The sequence below is a fragment of the Schistocerca piceifrons genome, chromosome 6, assembly GCF_021461385.2.
Source record: "Schistocerca piceifrons isolate TAMUIC-IGC-003096 chromosome 6, iqSchPice1.1, whole genome shotgun sequence".
Lineage (NCBI taxonomy): Eukaryota > Metazoa > Arthropoda > Insecta > Orthoptera > Acrididae > Schistocerca > Schistocerca piceifrons.
The window spans coordinates 8,361,159-8,382,361 of record NC_060143.1 but is presented as its reverse complement, the minus strand read 5'-3'; the positions used below and the strand labels follow the sequence as shown (position 1 = coordinate 8,382,361).

At 41.9% G+C, this 21,203-nt stretch overlaps 1 protein-coding gene across 2 annotated transcripts in view; it reads left to right on the top strand.

The window, feature by feature from the left end:
• Positions 1-18,938: 18,938 nt before the first annotated feature.
• LOC124802547 (tetratricopeptide repeat protein 21B-like) overlaps positions 18,939-21,203 on the top strand; it is a 275,934-nt gene continuing 273,669 nt past the window's right edge. For both annotated transcript variants that reach the window (XM_047263411.1, XM_047263410.1), the window contains exon 1: positions 18,939-19,043. The gene's annotated coding sequence lies outside the window, so the exon portion shown is untranslated. The remainder of the gene's footprint in view (positions 19,044-21,203) is intronic.

Below are 21,203 nucleotides of genomic sequence, written 5' to 3'. Positions count from 1 at the left end.
TCCCATAGTTTTTGTTTTCACACAGTACAAAACCATCATGCCTGTCATACTTTCTCTAGTGACTGTTATTGTGTTTTTTCGTTAAACCGTTGTCACTGTCCAACACCAATTACAGAACAAATACTTGGAATGCTTCTAAATCATCTTTAAGTCTGCTGGCCAAAATTACATGTCTCAAATGTGAATGTGTAGGTAACTTTGACAAACAAATGCAAATTAGCTCTGATGGACTGTGTGGATTTGGTAAGTACTGATTTCTGCATACTGTGTCTTCAAAATATTTTACTAGGCTACAGAAGTCAGACTGTTCAAAGCTTTGTAGCATTACAATGTTATATTTTACCAGATCTTGTGTCACCTGCAACCAGCAGGCTGGAAAAATGCTCGGTAGAAATTATTTATACTTCGGCAATGTCTCACAATCGAGAGCATTCTTGCTGCAAGTTCATTTTCCAAATAACCGCAGAGAAAATCTAATTTGTGTTCAAGTGGCAAATTTGGTGCTGAAGGGTATAGGACCTGATCAGTCCAAGCTTGGGGGTGAATTTCCTTACCGTAATTCCTGAAAACTTGGAATTTATGGATTGTCAAAAAGTGTTTGTAATCGAAGTTACCATTCCTGTGCGAAACAGATTGTTCTCTATTGCACCACATTGGCGATTCATTGTCGTATTTAGATATGTGTAGTGTTCTCGTGGAGAAACATCTAACTGCCATAAATGTGTATGGTAACCAAAGTTTTCTTAGTATGGACGTAAATGATCAAATTCGTGCTTTTCATTGTCATAGTTAAGCTTTCTTTCAAGATGCTCAGTTTTCTTATTTATAGTTTTCCTACAACACTTGTTTTTCGAATTAATTTTCTCCTGGTTGTCTTTAAAATTTATTAAAGAGTGGTATTCTACTGTTGACAGATTTGCCATTTTCGTTGTCAAATCATCAACTTTTTCTTTAATAGTGCTTAACTATTCTTTTTCTTCTTCAGAATTTAATTTCAAAGTTTCCATTTGTTCGCCAATTTCTTTAACCCTTGTGTTAAGTAGTTAGTTTTGTTCTTTTACATGTGTCACTATTGCACTCAGAACTACAGTGTTTACTTTAGCTAATTCGTCCTTGTCATTACGCTGGTTTGTTTCCGCGTTATTGTGGTCTGTTTCAAGGTCAAGTAATCTAGTTGCAAAACTGCTAATTATTTTTAATTTCTTCCCTAATCTCAACTGATAAATTTTGTATTTTCAATTTATTTTCTTTCTGTGATTTTCTATTCTCTTCCTGTATTTTCATATTTCTTCCCTAAGTGATTTACTATTTTCTTTCTGTAATTTGTTGATTTCATCTTGCATTTCTCTATTCTCTTCCCTGTGTTTCGTCCATTTCCTTCCTCATTTCATCACGTCCTTTTAAAGCATCTGACGAAGTGATTCTGGAAAATTTGTCAGATTTGGGTAGTGTTGATATTTATAATTGTTCACAAAAGGTGATGAGTGTTGTGTTCATTTAAAATGCATTGATACAAAACCTGGTTCTGATGTGGCTATACCAGTTGTAAAATTTTGCATGACTGCAGTGGCTTTTGTAAGCTTCCACTGAACTCTGGTGATTTATCGCTGACTGACTCAACTTCAGAATTTGCACATTCATTACCCATCATTTCTTCTGTTTGATTATTGTTCACTATATTGTTTAATAATTGTATAATTGTGGATTTTGCAGTTTCCCGTAATTTCGTGTAAATACCTCAAGGTGGTTTACCTCATCCTGTACTGAATCGTTATTTTGTAACACCCTCTGCTGTCTTGTGCTACAATGAACTTTCATGTCATTTCCTGTTGTACCAAATATGATGAAATACTATTTCTTTGAAATACAAAATTGCTATAATCAGCAAATGAACAAAAATAAAAACTATACAATCATGAACGCAAATACTCAACAATGAAATGAATCCACACAAAACCTGTGCTGTTATGGCAACTGTTATGCAATAAAGCGATCGATAATCGTCACACAGCACACAATTTCACAAATTAAATACAAAATTGTAAATGAATTGCCTGAAAGAGAAGTACAACATTAGTAAAACTAGTGCAGTGGTATTAATGCTTTCAAGAAATCCACCACAGTCTTACTATTACTAAGAGAACCAACTAACTATCCTGGCAGGGTTTCCATATGTAACCTCCCCACTTCATTTTGTTACTATCTGAAATTTAGCCCAACTTTACCTCCCACTCTATACACAATCTACATATTACCAAGACTATGTACCCACAACCTTTTATCCAACTTAAACTTGTATGGTAACTACTGACTAAAGAGAATGTAATTTGAACTGAACAGTAACTGGTCTGAATGCAACAATAATTTTATGTGTTTCTTCGAAAATCTGTAATTACGGTTTAAAAACTAATATTTACATGTACACAAACAGTAAAGAACATTCTTTATATTTAACAGCCATAAAATAAAAAGCCCACTGTGGATGCTGCAACTGCAGTGAAACACGTTTGTGATAAAAAGAATTGTGTTCTGCTACCGGTGGACTCCATCCAGAAACATATGTATTGTTAATGCAAACATGGACAAAAGAGCTTCAACTCCAAGATGACTACTGGGTCCTGTTACTTAAGAAGTCATTGAGCCACTCACATATCTGTGAACTGTAAGTTCATTAACAGCCTGCAAAGGGGCACTATTTCAAATGCTTTCCAGACATCTAGAAATATGGAATCTGCCTATTGCCCTTCATCTATAGTTTGCAGTATATCATGTGAGAAAAGAGCAATCTGAGTTTTGCACGAGCGATGCTTTCTAAAACCATACTGATTCATGGATGTAAGCTTTTCAGTCTCAAGGAAGTTTATTACATCCAGACTGAGAATATATTCAAGGATTTTGCAGCAAACCGAAGTTAGGGATATTGGTCTATAATTTTGTGGGTCACCCATGCTTTTTCCCAGTCGCTTGGGACTCTGTTCTAGGCGAAAGATTCATGATAAATGCAAGCTAGGTAAGGGGCCAATGCCGTAGAGTAGTCTTTGTAAAACTGAATTGGGATTCCATCGGGACCAGTGATTTAGTTGCTTTCAAATCTTTAAGTTGTTCCTCTAAGCCAGGGTAGCTTATTATGATGTTGCCCAAATGGAAGTCTGTCCGATGATCAAATGACAGTATGTTTATGAGAAAAAGTACTACCACAGCAGTATCTTGAGAATGTCTTTATTCCATCACACGACTAGTATCGGCAGCACATTTTCGCCATCCTCAGGCCCCACTTCTGCCAAAAGAGTATTTGATTTCCTTGACACATTTACTGTGGGATCCTTATTACTAGCACACAAGTGGTAGGCTTCATCAGTCTATACTGGACACAACACCGAGTCAAGTACAGACTCCTGATGAAAGCCAGCCCATTGGTGCTAGTAATAATTGTCCCAGAGTAAATCTGCCAAAGAAATCAAATACTCTTTTGGCAGAAGTGGGGCCTGAGGGTGGCGGTAACATGCCTCTGAAACTAGGCAAGATACAGATGTGGTGGTACACAACTGGTACATTTTTCATGTATATCATCAGCTGAAGTGCCTTATCCACGCATTGAGATGGACATCCATAAATTGTCAGTGTGTTTGTACGATTCTCCTATGGGAACGATTTCTTGAATGTGAAATTTAAAACTTTCGTTTTGGTATCTACAACTGCCACACAAGACTGGTAAACAAGGGACTGAATGCAAACTTTACACCTGCTTCGCTCTTTTACATAGGATCAGAGTGTTCTCAGGTTCTCTGCCAGATCTTTTGTTAAGGTGTGATGGTGGTAGTTGTTGTGTGCTTCACACACTGATCATTTCACAGATGTATGAGTCTCTACTAACCTTTGCTTGTCATCATTTGTGTGTTCTCTTTCGAACTGAGAGTGCGACAGCCTCTGCTTTGTAAAGATCTTCTGAATTTTGTTATGGAACGAAAGTTGTCAGCATAGTGGAAGTTATTATATGATGCATAACATAAATAGTCATTAAATTAAAAAATAAACGTAGTGAAAAGATGAAAGGATTTTGAAGGAAGAGAAAAGAGCAAAAAAGCAGAAATTGATATTGACACATGGTCCCTAGTCAGCCAAAATAGAAGGGGAAAGAAATGAACATAGGAAGTTTTAACAGGTAACAATAAAATTAAAACTGATACCTGACATAGTGACTGGAAAAGAATCTCCACAGAACGGGTGTGTAGTGGGATGCCAATCCGCTCTAAAATTCTAAAATAATTCAAATTTCTACATTGGACTACAGGGTCACCCTTTATATGAACACTACCTGTGCAGATAATGTTTTCTGGCATCATATGCTAGAGCAATATGATCGATGATAGTGGATCTCATTCATATTATAGAAGACAATCAGACTAGACAGGTCAGGTCACGTCCATGTGAAATCACAGAATAGTTCATGACAGAATGAATAAAGTTCAGAATTCTCCCACCATATGAAATTTAAATGATCCAAAATTGTATACAATACTAAGCCCTATTAACAACATTTGACTTTCAATTGAGCACACATAATAGCTGTAGGTTATGCAGATAAGAGTGCTGATTTCTGACCAAAAAGAGAAACTGAAAAAAAAACTAAACTCATTCACTCACATTCAATCAGTCGCTTCCAAAAACACATCAGTTGATGAACTTGCAAATCTAATGTTGTCGTTCCTCTTAGTTAGTCAGTTAGTTACATGTTCGGTAGCTAATTTGAATGATTCTTTTATCGAAAATATGTGGAATGAGTCCATGTAAACAATGTATAAACGTCATTAGTGTCAACATCAATGAACACATTATTTTTTTAGTTCTACTCATGCAATGCATCTGCACTTGAAAACCACTTGCTGCCATTTTTAAATAGAAATTTGTCCATGGAACAGAAGGAATTGTCCAGCAGAAATTAAAACTTGCTTTGCTACCTTCAGACATTTTACATTATTGGGCAAATTATCAAAAGTTTTTGTTGGTTGTCGGCCGGAGTGGCCATGCGGTTCTAGGCGCTACAGTCTGGCACTGAGCGACCGCTATGGTCGCAGGTTCGAGTCCTGCCTCGGGCATGGATGTGTGTGATGTTCTTAGGTTAGTTAGGTTTAATTAGTTCTAAGTTCTAGGCGACTGATAACCTCAGAAGTTAAGTCACATAGTGCTCAGAGCCATTTGAACAATTTTTTTTTGTTGGTTCATATTGAACACCTTTCTGTACGAATGGAAACTTGGTATAAAGGAGAAAAATGTCGTTATTAAATGTATTCTTGTTTTGAAGTGATACTTTGCCAATCACAATACATTTACTTCAGGTGCAACTGCAGTGGTCTCTGAAAACCATGCCTGCAGTGTTGACAAGGTGGTTATATTTCCATTGTTTTCATTGCTATCTTCCAGTATGCTGAGTAATTTTGGCGAAGACACATGGTTACAAGACTGTGGTGGAGTGAAATGAGACTGAACGCATATTTCAAAGATGAAACTAAAATCTTCCTCACAATGGCAGAAAATTTCATTGTCAGAGAATTAAGTTCCACCAGTGCCACTCAAAGGTTTCATTTTTTCTGTCCCAGGAGAACTGACTTGTGAACTTAAAAGTTCGGTACACATATGCAGTCATCGAACTCGCCAAATAATTTCGCCATATCTCTATTCAGAAAACAGATATGTCAGCAAAGAAAAAGAAGAATGCCATGTCTCTGATTAAATTGCAAGTCCTTCTATAATCTATGGAATAAGATCATAGGGCACTATCAGTAACACTTCATTCGTCTTAAAGACCCCACTCACAAGCGATTTGTCAAGCAACTTCAACCAATATTATGAACACCACTGTGTTGAAAACCTTTGCTATGGAAAACTAATTGCTATGTTTAGGAAGCAGTTAATCTAAATTTCAAAAACGGGGACTGTAATTTATTACATTTGTTTTAAAACACTGTAGGTTACTTCACAGAATATGCTACATGTTTCGCTGACACCAAGTGTGTTGTTTAAATTTGTCAGTATGCCAATACAGTTCGTCTTTCGTTTATTAATCCTCAATTCCTTTTTCATTCATTAGTTTTTCACTGATGCCAAGTGGTGTGTATATGTCTCTACACTGTATTACCACTATTCGTCTTTCGTTTCTTAATCCTCAGTTCCCTTTTCATTCGTTCATCAGTCTCATAGCATTTACACAATTTCTTTGCAATGTCGATGTGACTAGAAATTTCGTCAGTAGCAGCTCTGCTGATTAGCATAACTCTTATTATAAATTGTATGGGGGAGAGAGTTAGATTATATGAAATGACAAGGGACTGGAATATACCTGTGTTAGTTTTTCCCTGAACACCTAAATTAAAATGCCCATTTAATAATTTTTTAGAAGTTAAAAACTGTAACTGTTTCATAAATAACTCAAAATCATGGGATGGAGCGCAGTGTACTGTACTTGACCACGATGGCACCGAAACAGAGGACGACCGAAGAAAGGCAGAAATACTGAATTCAGTGTTCCGAAACTGTTTCACTGCGGAAAATCGTAACACGGTCCCTGACTTCAGCCGTCGCACGGACGCCAAAATGGAAAATATTGAAATAAACGATATCGGAATTGAAAAACAACTGCTATCACTTAGTAGCGGAAAAGCATCCGGACCAGACGAGATACCCTTAAGATTCTACAGTGATTATGCTAAAGAACTTGCCCCCTTTCTATCAGCAATTTATCGTAGATCGCTGGAAGAACGTAAAGTACCTAGCGACTGGAAGAAAGCGCAGGTCGTTCCCATTTTCAAGAAGGGTCATAAATCAGATGCGAATAATTATAGGCCTATTTCGCTTACGTCAATCTGTTGTAGAATAATGGAACATGTTTTGTGTTCTCGTATTATGACGTTCTTAGATAATACAAATCTCCTTCATCATAACCAACATGGATTCCGCAAGCACAGATCATGTGAAACTCAGCTCGCCCTATTTGCCCAAGAATTTCACAGTGCCGTAGACACTGGCGAGCAGATTGATGCCGTATTCCTGGACTTCAGGAAGGCATTTGATACGGTTCCGCACTTACGTTTAGTGAAAAAAATACGAGCTTACGGAATATCGGACCAGGTTTGTGATTGGATTCAGGATTTCCTAGAAGAAAGAACACAACATGTCATTCTTAACGGTTCAAAATCTGCAGATGTAGAGGTAATTTCGGGAGTACCACAGGGAAGCGTGATAGGACCTTTATTGTTTACAATATACATAAATGACTTAGTTGACAACATCGGTAGCTCCGTGAGGCTATTTGCAGATGACACGGTTGTCTACAAGAAAGTAGCAACATCAGAAGACTCGTACGTACTCCAGGAGGACCTGCAGAGGATTAATGCATGGTGCGACAGCTGGCAGCTTTCCCTAAACGTAGATAAATGTAATATAATGCGCATACATAGGGGCAGAAATCCATTCCAGTACGATTATGCCATCGGTGGTAAATCATTGGAAGCGGTAACGACCGTAAAATACTTAGGAGTTACTATCCGGAGCGATCTGAAATGGAATGATCACATAAAACAAATAGTGGGAAAAGCAGGCGCCAGGTTGAGATTCATAGGAAGAATTCTAAGAAAATGTGACTCATCGACGAAAGAAGTAGCTTACAAAACGCTTGTTCGTCCGATTCTTGAGTATTGCTCATCAGTATGGGACCCTTACCAGGTTGGATTAATAGAAGAGATAGACATGATCCAGCGAAAAGCAGTGCGATTCGTCATGGGGGCATTTAGTCAGCGCGAGAGCGTTATGGAGATGCTGAACAAGCTCCAGTGGCGGACACTTCAAGAAAGGCGTTACGCAATACGGAGACGTTTATTATCGAAATTACGAGAGAGCACATTCCGGGAAGAGATGGGCAACATATTACTACCGCCCACATATATCTCGCGTAATGATCACAACGAAAAGATCCGAGAAATTAGAGCAAATACGGAGACTTACAAGCAGTCGTTCTTCCCACGCACAATTCGTGAATGGAACAGAGAAGGGGGGGATCAGATAGTGGTACAATAAGTACCCTCCGCCACACACCGTAAGGTGGCTCGCGGAGTATAGATGTAGATGTAGATGTAGATGTACTACTGTCAGCTTCCCACCGAGCCAACTGCTACATCATAAGCATCTAAATGCTCAACATTGCAAAATCGGAGAATGTATTTTGTATTATTTTTTAATATGAAATGCGACTACAGGCTCAGCTTCATTTCTCAGAGTGGTCTGTGGTCCCTGAATATCTATAAATTTCAACGTACGGCTCTTACTCAATGTGAGTGGAGCAAAATGAGACAAAACTGCTAGACAAACGATTTACAGCCGTATTGTCATACACCGCTGCAAACCAGCCAGGCAGCCATATTGCATGTGTGAATTGCATGCTATCCACCGTGTTGCTTAAGATTTCCATATGATCAGTGATGACCAACTGATCACTATGATTTGGCCACAGGTGTGCGACACACAAAGCACTCGCTTGCACGTGCAACAGGTTGCTGCAATACATCACCTGTGTAGGTCTGTTTATAAGGATGTTAGAAGATGCCCTTAATTGCGTTTGTGACTGTGTTTTGATTTTCTTCCGTTTACCATCAACTCGACACTACAGTAAATTTCGCAATGACACATTCTAATCATCCACAACATACTCTAAATGCTCAGTGTTTAGAAACACATCATAGCTACAATGATTCTTCACTTCTTGACACTATTGTGAGTTCAAGTTCTCATCTTCTATGTGCCAACGCCACCTAGGCATAAGATGCATTCGTGACAGGCCCAGCCTACTTGGAAGTGGTATGAAAATGACATGTATGCGTTCTGCAGTACATTTTGAGAAGGCCAAGCTTGGTACCTCTCCCATGTGTGAATGGAAAATCGGAAACAGCAACATATTCGGAAATAAACTGCCAAACATTTCAGAGAAATGCTGCTCGCTTCATGAAAATCGCGACATGTTCGGAAAAACGGCCAAATATTTGGGGCAAGCAGGAATAAAAGTGTCATTGTTGGCCCCAGAATTTGTAACAAACAAATAGGGGGTGGGCGAATTAGCCTGTCCATCCAGTGGGGCCTATTCATCCGGTTAATAGGTTGTCTGCGTGATCATACAACTATGGCCGACTGCTGAAATTCGTTCGCTATAGCTACATGACATCTGACACATGGCCAGCTGCTGGCCAGTCATGAGGCAACTGAACTGCTTGGTGCCTCTGTCTCCATTACTTCTTTGTACAGATTTGTTGTATTATCTTTTCTCTATGAAATACTTCCCTTAGATCACACCATTTCTTTTTTACGACAAAATGAAAGAAAATAAAGTGAAATAATTTCATAACTAGACCAGAAATATAAAACAACACAAATAATAACATCAATGAATAAAAGTGTATTACATTCTTAAATCATGTCGTCACTCTTGAGACTCTTGGGTTTTGCGTCAGATGGTGATACTGAAACTATGAAATATTTCCAGGGTACACCTGTTCATCATCTTCGTGAGATGATGCTGACTGTCAGTATAATTGTCTTAAGATAACTATACCGAGAAAGCGTTAAACAGCGTATGCTATTGTCTGTTGTTGCATCTGGGAACTGTTTCTTTCAAAACATTAGAACATAAATTTAGAATATTAAACGGTACGGTTGAGAGACTAGTGGAGGAAACTTGTCAAGCAATTTTGGATGATTTGTACGCTTTGTACGTACCCTCCTCCAACGAAGACTATGTCAAGCCAATAGTAGGTTTTTGGGAGAAACGGCAGTTTCCGAATTGTGTAGAGTACGCAGGTGGTAAGCATGTGAGAATAAAGGATCTACATCATTTGGGTCACAAGTTCAGAAATTATGCAGTTTTTTCAATTTATTTTCCCGCATGCTGTAACCAGTCCAGACTGTTCACTTAGGGATATATGGCAAAATGAGCGGTGGTGGTGCTCTTCACATTCGAGAATTTCCAAGAAACTGAGAAAGAAGCACTGTTGCTGGATGCCACTGCACTCTTTGAGGAACAAATATTATAGTACCTTACGTTTTCCTGGCTGACGAACGCTGTAATTCGCTTTCTCCTTTGTTTTTTAATATTTCTGATTATTTCGCCAGCCAGTGTGGTAACCTGGAAAATGGGTTTAATTACAAAGTCGCATAATAATTCTCGCCGTGAAGGAGCATTGCGACAATAGCAATATACACAAGTGGAAAGTGTGTCACAGAATATCAATGAAATATAAATAACTTTTAACGCCAGTCTGGCTGCAAAAACTAGAAAAGGCGCGTACATTCGCGAGTAAGTGGGCTGTCTAATAACTACTGCATTTGGGGATGATGGTAAGAATTGTAATTATTGTAAAAGTCACTCATATATGACGAATGTACAGCAGAGGAAGACAGACGTATTTTTCTTACATTTACCTTTCCTTGTGGCCTGGTTGCAAAGAATATCGGTTATGGTGGAAAGAAGAATCAGATAAAAATTGTAACAAAAGGAATCGGGACTTTGTTAGAAAAAGAGAAATGATGAAGATTGCAGGTATTAGTGTCATGCCAAATGGCCAAATTAAAAGAAATGAAAATGGCGGCCATGAAGGAAGGAAAGGGCATGTTTACCTACCTCCATTTTTGTACTGCGCCGTCGCGAAGGTCGCCGCTACTAGCTGTATGCATTTCATATAAATAATAACAATATTCGTCCAGGAGAATATGTTATTAGGCTACCAGAATGAGATTTTCACTCTGCAGCGGAGTGTGCGCTGATATGAAACCTTTTGGCACATTAAAACTGTGTGCGGCACCGAGACTCGAACTCGGGACCTGCGCCTTTCGCAGGCAAGTGTTCTAGCAACTTTATTTTATTTTTTTTATTTATTTATTTTTTATCGCAGTGTCCCCCTCATCCGTCAAGGAATCAGGGATGGGAAGGGGAAATCTTTTGTGGGAATTATTATTTATTTTTATTTACTGTTTTAATACATTCTTAATGTGGCTTTACTTTATACCACAACAAAAATAAATGTATCTAGCACCGCATCGTGCTCTGAGAAAAAGAAAACAATATCTCGGCACGTTCCTACACCGAGGTAATGTATCTGGGGAAAAACGAAAAAAAAAGTGCTTCATACAGGATGCAGAAGGGTGTGTCGCTACTCTCCTTACGCTTCATCATCCAGGTACGTCTTCACGTATATCATGTTGTTCCATCGAGAATCGAACTTGGTCATGTCAGCTCACTCAATGGGTATCTTCTCCTACCTGTTGATGATCCAGCTGCGTGGAGGGTCGCGTAGGGCACTCCCTAAGTAATTAGAAAAATTCTGTCCGTATTTTGGGTTCCGTACGATCTTGCAATGACGATCTTGTAGATAGTTCCAAAAGTCTAATACATCTTTAGGTCCATCGTGAAATAAGTAGTGTACCGCATGCGCACGGATCCACGTGACAGCGTTGGTCTTGGTGCGCGGGAAATACTGTTGATCCGGAAATAGTAGAAACCGAGGTGTAATGTGTTCCGGAGTCACTCGTAGAAAATACGACAAAATTTGTCGCACCAAGCGCCATATGTCTTCTGCCGCGCCACATGTGTGTTCGTCCGTGTCTGGTATCCCGCAGTCTACGCAGAGAGGCGATTCCGCCATGTTTATCTTGTGGAGGCGTGATCGGGTGATCTGTTTACCATTGACTGTGATGTACCATATGGATCGGACGGCTGTGTCCAGTGGAACCGCGTGAATCGTCTTCCACACCACCTTCCAATTAACCTGAGGGCTTTTGGTCTCCACGATGTTTGGTGGGCGCCTCTGCTGTAGGACATGATATATATCCCGCGCCGACGCCTGTTTCGTCGGTGGTACTGCGATACGGACGTAGCTGTGTTCAATGTAAAAGTTCCCGAAGTAGTAGAAGGGTGGGGGTATGTCTTGCGTCGTCAGTGGGGGCATAAGGGAGGGCGGAGCTAAGGACTCCAACAGCAAACCTGTCAAACTTTCCGGGTGGTGGCGCCACAGCTTGATGTGTGAGCTGACATACAGGGCCACAGCTCTGTCGTGGACATGGACAAGACCAAGACCTCCCCTTTCTGGGGGAAGGGTCAGTGACTCATAGCTGACTTCGAAGAGCATGCCTGTACTGACGTAGGCTCCGAATGCCGCTAATAGACGTCGAGCCATCAGTAACAGTATTGGGAGAACACGCGCTATGTGTGGAAGGCGTGATGCGAGGTAAACATTGACGAAGTGTGTCCTTTGGAGAATGTCGAGGGGCCGCAGACGAAGGTTGAAGATCTGGACCCGAATTTGTTGTAATAAGCGGCGGTAGTTAAGAGCTGCGGTGCGCCGTATATCGTCGTGAAATTCTATTCCGAGACATTTGATAGTGCCACGAAGCTGTAGGGGTTCGACACACGCTGGGGTCAACCCGTCTCCTATGGCCATGGCGACCGATTTGGCGACGTTGAGACAGCTGCCGGAAGCCACACCGTACGTGGTAATCCATTCTAGTGCTCTGTTGACATCGTCGCGATTGCGGAACACGAGAACCAGGTCGTCTGCATATGCTGTACAGCGAAATGTGACGTCACGTAGGGTAAGACCGGTGAGGCGTTGACGGAGACCACAGAGGAGCGGTTCCAGTGCCAGAGCATATAGTAACGTCGACAAGGGGCAGCCTTGACGCACGGAGCGGAAAATCGGGAGGGACTGCGAGAGACGCCCGTTAACGAGCACTTTGGAAGTCGCCCCTCGGAGGAGGCGCATCACGACGTCTGTGAATTGCTGTGGGTACTGCATGTGCTGGAGAACAGACGTTAGGTACGTGAGATCCACTCGATCAAAAGCTTGGCTAAAATCTAGTGATGCCAGCGCTCCCGGGATGCGACGTGCCCTGGCTAGGGCTATTAAGTCACGGTATCGACACAGTGCTGTGTGGATGTTGTTGATACCCCCTAGGGAAGTCTGATCTGGCGAGATGACGTAAGGTAGGGTCGGTCGTAGACGGTTTGCTAATAGTCTGGTGAATATCTTCATGTCGCAGTTGACGAGTGTTAGCAGGCGGTAATCTTGTATTCGGGCCCCTCCTTTAGGCTTGTGAACCGGTATAATGATTCCTTCTACGAAGGTCGCAGGGAGCGGCACCACGGGGGACATAAGCTCCCTACAGATGTCTGTGAACTTGGGAGCCAGTAAATACTGGAAAGTTCTATAAAACTCCACAGGGAGCCCGTCGGGGCCAGGAGACTTATTCGCCGCTCCTTTACCGATGGCGTCGATAACTTCGTCTTCCGTAATGTCGTCCAATAATTCAGTTTGTAAATCCTGTGGGACAACGCCGTAAACTAGGTGTGAGCCTGCTGTCACCGTCGTCGGGTCGAAACATTGAGGAGAATAAAGTCGTGCGTAATGGTCGAAGAAGGCTGCAGCAATATCGCGTTGTGTGGTGTGATGACGGCCGTCCTCAGTGGTGATGGCATGTATCAGCACCCGTCTTCGCAGTGTACGTTCTCGGATGACGTGGTACACGGTGGGTCGTTCCGTTGCGAGTCTGTCTTGTGTCCGCGCTCGGACGATCGTCCCTTCGAGGTGTCGGCGCATATGGGCTACGATCTGTGCTTTCGCACGCTGAACTGTCAGCTGTCGTTCCAGTGTGGGTGGCAAGGAGGCGCATTCGCGAAGGACGGTGAAATAAAAATCAAGGGTCTGCCGCCTCCAAGCAGCAGTCTCACGACCATACGTAATAAAGGTTCGCCGTAGGGCCGGCTTGGCGCAGGTTAACCACCAACTAATCGACGTAGGATACGTTGGGAGGCGGCGGACGCACAAACTCCACGTGTCTTCGATGGCGCGTCGACAATCTGGAGAAGCGAGATGAGCAAGGTTTAATTTCCAGGGATGTCGGCTGCGCCACACCCGTTGACGACGAAGGGTGATGGCACATATATAGGCCTCGTGATCAGAAAAGGCTACTGGCCACACCTCTGCGTCACTCACCGTTGCCGCGAGAGAACGGGAGACGTAAATCCTATCGATGCGACTAGACGAGTGACTCGTGAAATGGGTGTATCCCGGTCTACTTCCTCGGACATGTTCCCGTGTATCTACCAGCTGGAGATCGCCGATGAGTGTCCCAAGTTCGGGGCATGGTGAATGGCGTGGCAGCTGATCTTTAGGTGCTTGGGTGCAATTGAAATCGCCCCCTAATATCAAGTCATCGTGCCTGCCCTGAAAAAGCGGTGCTATTCCTTCTGCGAAGAAGAGCGATCGGTCACGACGGCGATTCGTTCCGGAAGGGGCGTACACATCGATAAACCGGACGCCTTGCACCGTTACGGCCATTCCTCTAGCGTCGGAGAGATATCGGACTTCGTCCGCCTCGAGGCCCTCTCTGAGGAGAACTGCGACTCCACTATTAGTCGGCGAGGCGTGGGACACATGAGCCGTATAACCATACATTTCCGGGAAATCGGCGACGAAGACTTCTTGGAGAAAGACAATGCCAACGTCTGCTGCATTGAGCATGTCTTGGAGCAGCGACAACTTCATACGTGTCCGAATGGTGTTAATATTGATGGTCGTTAAGCGATAGGTCTGTAGATCGTCTCCTGCGGTGGGAGCCGCCGTCAGTGTCGCCGTAAAAGGTGGGGCCTGTGATCTGCTGGCCGCGTCCGCGCCATCACCTGTTGCTACTCGGGAGGGGCCGAGGTGTGGGAGGAGAGACCCCTCTCCTCATCCACCACAGCGGCCGTAGAATCGTCTTCAATGTCATCCGCCCAAGGTCCGTAAGTTAACGGTGGCTGCGGTAGAACACTTGTGGGCTGAGTGACTAAGGGTGAATCCGCAGTTGTTTCCGGTTGTGTACCAACGGCGGGCGCTGTGCTGGCCATCCGTTTGTCCGAGAGAGCTGAATCGGATTTGTCAAAATCAGACAAAGTGACAGGTGAGGGCGATCTCGTGTCATCCATTTTCCTCGTCGTTTCGTCGGCCGTCCGGTCGTCAACTGGAGAAGACGTCCGCTGGAGGCAATCGTCTGAGGGTGTGCGACGTCGCTTTTTATGTTTTCTCGGTGACCTTTGTTTGCGGACGTGGGTTTCTGTGTCCGAAAGAGTTTGTGGTTACTGTATAGCATCCCCCTCAGGGAGAAAGGCAGAGGTCGGTACAACCCTAGCGTCGAGTTCCATTCTCTCGTCCGAATCTTCATGTGGAGTCGATGGGCAGCGTTCTTCAACCCCTGCAGACACCGTAATGGTGTTGGTCAATCCAGGACCGGCGACAGGTGCGCATTCTAACGCTTCCTGTCTTCCGGGGGGGTTGTCGTCTGTCATGACGGTCGATCGTGTCACCTCTGCGTAATTGAGGGGGAGGGCCGTGAGCGTAGGAGGTGGTGTCATGTCATGCAATGGAAGTTGTGTAACCCGACGTTGAATACACGCCAAGCGCACATGACTCTCCTGGCCGCAACCAGAACAAGTGCGAGGTTGTCCGTCGTACATTACTATTGCTCGACAGCCACCTATGACTAAGTAGGATGGCACATGTTTCTTTAATTCAATTTTCACTTGTCGGACGCCGTTGAGGACCTGGTACGTCTCGAAGGTGTTCCATTTTTCGGCCACGTGGCTAATTACCGTCCCACAAGGGCGGAAAGCTGAGGTTACGACGTCCGGTGGTACTTCGAAAGGGAGTTCGAAGACTCTTAGTGTGTGTGGAATCCTAGTCCAGCATGGTCAACAGTAACCTCTCCGATGTGACCATCGGAGTGTTTTAACTTGAGAGTGTTGGCGCATCTGTTCACAACTGCGTGACATATCTCGTCATCGACCATCTTGACGTAAACGACGCTGCTTGTGATGGATAGGTGGATACCGATGATGTGCTGTGTTGTTATTGGAACTTAGTCACGGATGAATCGTTCGACTTCAAAGGCTCGTGGTCGTGCGTAGTCGGGCTGGAAGCTGATCTGGATGGTAGCTTTTCTGTACGAATGAGCCATGGCGACTCAGCGTTAATGGACGCGAGTATTAGTTGCGGCGAGGAAGTAAACAAACTACGCGCGCTCGCGACTCTGCGGACGGGACCGCGACTCTGCGGACGGGACGTAAACAAGACGTCCTCGCCGCTCACCGGCCGAAAGCAGACTGAGCAACTGAGCTACCCAAGCACGACTCACACCCCGTCCCCACAGCTTTACTTCTGCCAGTACCTCGTCTCCTACGTTCCAAACTTTACAGAAGCTCTCCTGCAAAGAGCAGCAGACCTTTTTTAAACCATCGTCAGCAGTTTTGTAAACCTTCGTTGCTACTGCTGTGGAGGCCGACTTTGTGAGTTCACTAAATGATTTCTGGTGCAGTACACCAAAACAATTTCTCCCTGCCACTATTACACAGCTATGCCTCATAGTGAGTTAACAGGATAGCAGAATGAAGATTCTACAACACTCCAACAAATTAGACAAAGTCATACAAATGAGTTAAAAGGTTTACTTATTTTTGTGACTAGTTGTATGAGTAAGTCTGCAACAGTGCATGTAATATAATGCAAAACAGGTCCACAATGGCTAAGTGCAAGCAACCATAGTTCAGCTTCACAGTACATAGCAAATGCAATTTACAACAACTGTCTGTTCACTTCTAAGAGTTTGCGAAACAACGTTCCCAGTCTAAGTTAGCCCTGGACGATGATCTATAACCAGGTGGGCGAGAGCTGCTCTTCTGTCTTCCGAGTAGCCTACTGGCCATTGTCGTCTGGTCATTGGTGAAGTGTACTCGGCCGGCAATTGGCCGAGGCGAAGTCGATATCTTCATCCTCAGTGCCACCTGTGGCGCTGGTGGAAGTCGGGCAAGTGGCGAGTCTCTGTGGCACTGGCACCAGCTCGCATCTTTGTGCCTGTGGTGCTTTTGCCCTGGCTGTGTCTTGTTCGGACGACGCAACACTACCCACTGTACTTTCTCCACTTCGAGTTGCAGCCATATTGCAATCAATTTCGTTGTAAAATATTAAATGCGGTACCAGTTTGTATAAAAATTCATTTTGTTAATGTAGTAAAGGGTAAGTAATTGAATACACTGTGTTTTATCTGTCAAGTTTTTTTTTTCATTTGCAAACGAAATAGCGCTATTTCCTCTGGAAATGAAAAAAAAAAACAAGACTTGTCAGATATAACACAGCCTTGTGGTAGGAAGGTTAATTTTTAAGGAACTTTTGATTATCATGTCTGTATCCTGGACAGTTTTGGGATGTTAGGTTTTATTACTGCCACAAATTACAACTACATTTTTACATTTTTCAGATGAGAGTTGTATTAATATAAATTAACATATATTAAGCAAAATACACGAATACTATACACAAGATTGCTGCAGACTTTCGCTGACTACCATCAGGAAGCACCGTGAGCTACGGACCTGACGGCAGCTCAGAGCACTCAACGGCCAACAAGATTTGCTGTCCCTAGACACAAGTCACCCGCCACTCATTTGTCAACTGCTATCGAATTTCGTGGTCGCATCGAGTGACACATCATTTTGGAATCACTTATGCTCAAGATTCGATACAAATGTCTCCCCCTGCAAGAAATAAAAATAATGTGGGTTGCATTCTTCTACTCTCGTACCAAATATTAGGCTTATACGAGAATATGTGGAATTAATACTAAATTTCACCAAAATCAAAACTGATGAAGTAGTACATTTATTTATTTCAACAATCTGATACACAATGGTTAATTTGATGTATATGGATTTTGAATATCTCGTGTCTGAGACAGAGCCTATATAAGTTTAAAAATCGTATCAAAGAAATATACTGTCATTACTCTGTTATGGTGCTCACTGTGAAGAAAGTGCTTTGACAGTTTCCTTTTTTGACCAATTGTCATTAGCAGTAACAAATTTCATTTGCTTTTCATTCATCAGCATAAACACTAATGACAATCAGAGAGCAAAGGTAGTTTTGATTCTAAACTCTCCTTGTTGCACGGCACTAAAGTAGTCTTAATAATCAATAATCCCGAATACCTGCAACACAGTTTCCACCTTACTCACAATTTCTTAATTTAAGACATCTTTAACAAGAAAATTTCCTAGGTCACAACTACTGAGACTATGCACTATAAAACAGTCTGCCAAATTTTCAAAATATATCATACACAGACAAAAACGACATAAACACTGATATTGAATAGATCGTGCTCTAATAACAGACTCATCAAGCTAACTAGCTTATTTTACAAAGTCAGTGACCTGCTTCTGATTCACCAGTCCTGTATAGTATATTAATAACTACTTGTGCACATCCAGGATTGTGAAATATAATTACAAGAGTTCTTTGTTATTGGCAGATTCAATCCGCTGAAAGGAATGTTACATAAAAATACAAAGCTACTCGTAAACTGTTTTAATCAGACACAAAATCATCGAGAGAGCTACAGTGAGTTCAGCTACTTAAAAACAAAATTCAGCTTCACGTTATTAAATTAAATCGGTGACAGCAATCGGCGATGAAACAGCGGATTCAGGCTAATCTATCTGTTTACTTCTCGTAGAAACGTGTAGTACTAGTTAATTAAGATAATAAGAGCTGGAACACTTTTCTCGTGAAAAATTTCTCGTAAAATTTACCTATGCTTTTAGACATGGGAAATATTTTCGAAGAATATTTTTTTGTTAAGTCCTTCATTATCGTAAACTGGGTCCTAAAAACTGCATAAGCAACCTCGATGGTTAACACACAATTTTGGATTTCGCATGGAGTGAATCTAGCAGCTCCTTGTCCTTTGCGAATGTGTAAGTTTGCTCTGTCACCTGGAAGCGCTACAGCTGCAGACCCCAAGCGAGCCGATCAAAATCGATCAGCACCAAGGAGTGCTGTCCCTAGACTAAAGCTGTGAGTTTATTGCCTTTGGAAGGTTACCATGCCAACGAAAGTGAGTGTTGTAAACGGAGTGAAGAGTCAAAGCGGGAATGGTTGTAAACCAGTGGTTTGGTATTGTAACGTCCTGAAAATAATACTGTGAGTACGAATTCGTGAGAATCGTACTGTTACGGAACGTGAAGCTTGTATTACGACGTAATACAAGTTGGCTTTTTCAATCTAGATTGCCGGTCAACAATTTACATCTTACGGAATTCAAACCAATAATATAAGCAGAAACCTCAGTTCCTTTTTTGTAATGTGTACTGTGTGAATTACTGATTTTTTGTTATTCTAGGCAGTTGTTCTTAATTACTTTGCTCTCTACTCTGTTGTAAATGAAATCTGTTGTCACAGTGTTGTCGGAGCGAACTTGTGTTTACTGATTGTTAATGACGTTTATGCTTTGAATTGACATTGTGACATTATTCAACGCCCTGTATGTTTGAGCATGAAAAAGCCTAATTTGGGACCAGCTGTACTTAAAAGGCAACACATTTACGAAATACTGTTTAGTGAATTTCCACAGTTTTTTACGCAAATGCTACGTACTGTCATTGTGTTCCGATATGCCGCCAGGAGAACTTAGTATAGCTGTTGTTTTTAACTACAAATTCGCGAATATAATACGTTGCTCGCAATTACGAACTATGATTCACTTGCACATCTAATACATCAGGGGACTAGAAACACGTAACGGGTGCGCAAAACGCATACGTTGATATTGGCAAATGATGTAGCCTAGAGATGTTGTGGCACTGGCTTTTAGGATCGGGTAAATTGCAGAGAAGTCTTAAGAAGAGCGTCATTTTTGTGAAATCTGCGATGTCACATGCGCTCTAGAAATGTAGCAAAACGCGTAGTTTTTCTTTTTTTTTATAAGTTGTAAAGAAAAGTTGCCAGGAAATACGACGTTAGAAAATTATCATATTACTTGTTGATTTTCTGTCAGATAATAATGATGATGGAGAGCATCTAGTGGGGTACGTCTTTAGGTGTGGATTATTGCATGCCGTGTAGTTCCCATACCCTGCTTGAAATCCTGGTGTAGCAGCTACTGTGAATAGTTATGTGAAATTGAATGCATATATAACACATGAGGCAAAATGAATGACGCATTTGAAATGGTTGCTCAAAATTTCAAGGGAGATTACAGTAATCATTAAGTCACAAAACAATTGGTTCTTGCACTGGCTCTGATGGCATTTGTAGCAGCATCTATCTGAACTATTTCCACATCTCAGAAACTATTACTTCATAAAGAAATCTGTGGAACACAAATGAATGGAAAAGTATTAATATTCTGTGATTGTTTGGTAAGAATACACTTGATCTATTTTTGTAAAGTACTTAATGACTGTAGTAACATTTAACATATTTTTACAGAAATGGACACGAGCTAGTCACCTATAGTTACAGACCCAGTTTTAGTCTTTGTAAATTTTGTTTTGAGATAGTAGCCTACACAGTGAAATAGTCACTCAATTTTCACTGCATAACTTGCTATAGACCTATGCCTTTTTCAGTTTCCTTTTATGAATGATTTTATACTAAGAAGGCAGAATATTATGTGGTTGTCTTCAGACCAGAGACTGGTTTGATGCAGCTCTCCATGCTACTTTATCGTGTGCAAGCTTCTTCATCTCCCAGTACCTATTGCAACCTACATCCTTCTGAATCTGCTTAGTGTATTCATTTCTTGCCTCCCTCTACAATTTTTACCCTCCACACTCCCCTCCAATATTAAATTGTTGATCCCTTGATGCCTCAGAACATGTAATAACAACCGATCCCTTTTTCTAGTCAAGTTGTGTCACAAATTTCTCTTCTCCCCAATTCTATTCAGTACAACCTCATTAGTTACATGATCTACCCATCTAATCTTCAGCATTCATCTGTAGCACCACATTTTGAAAGTTTCTATTCTCTTCTTGTCCAAACTATTTAATCATCCATGTTTCACTTCCATACATGGCTACACTCCAGACAAAAACTTTCAGAAACGACTTCCAGTCAACAAATTTCTCTTCTTCAGAAATGCTTTCGTTGCTATTGCCAGTCTACATTTTATATCCTCTCTACTTCGACCGTCATAAATTATTTTGCTCCCCAAATAGCAAAACTCATCTACTACTTTTAAGTGTCTCATTTCCTCATCTAAATCCCTCAGCATCACCCGATTTAATTTGACTACATTCCATCATCCTTGTTTTGCTTGTTTGATGTTCATCTTATATCCTTGTTTCAAGACACTGTCCA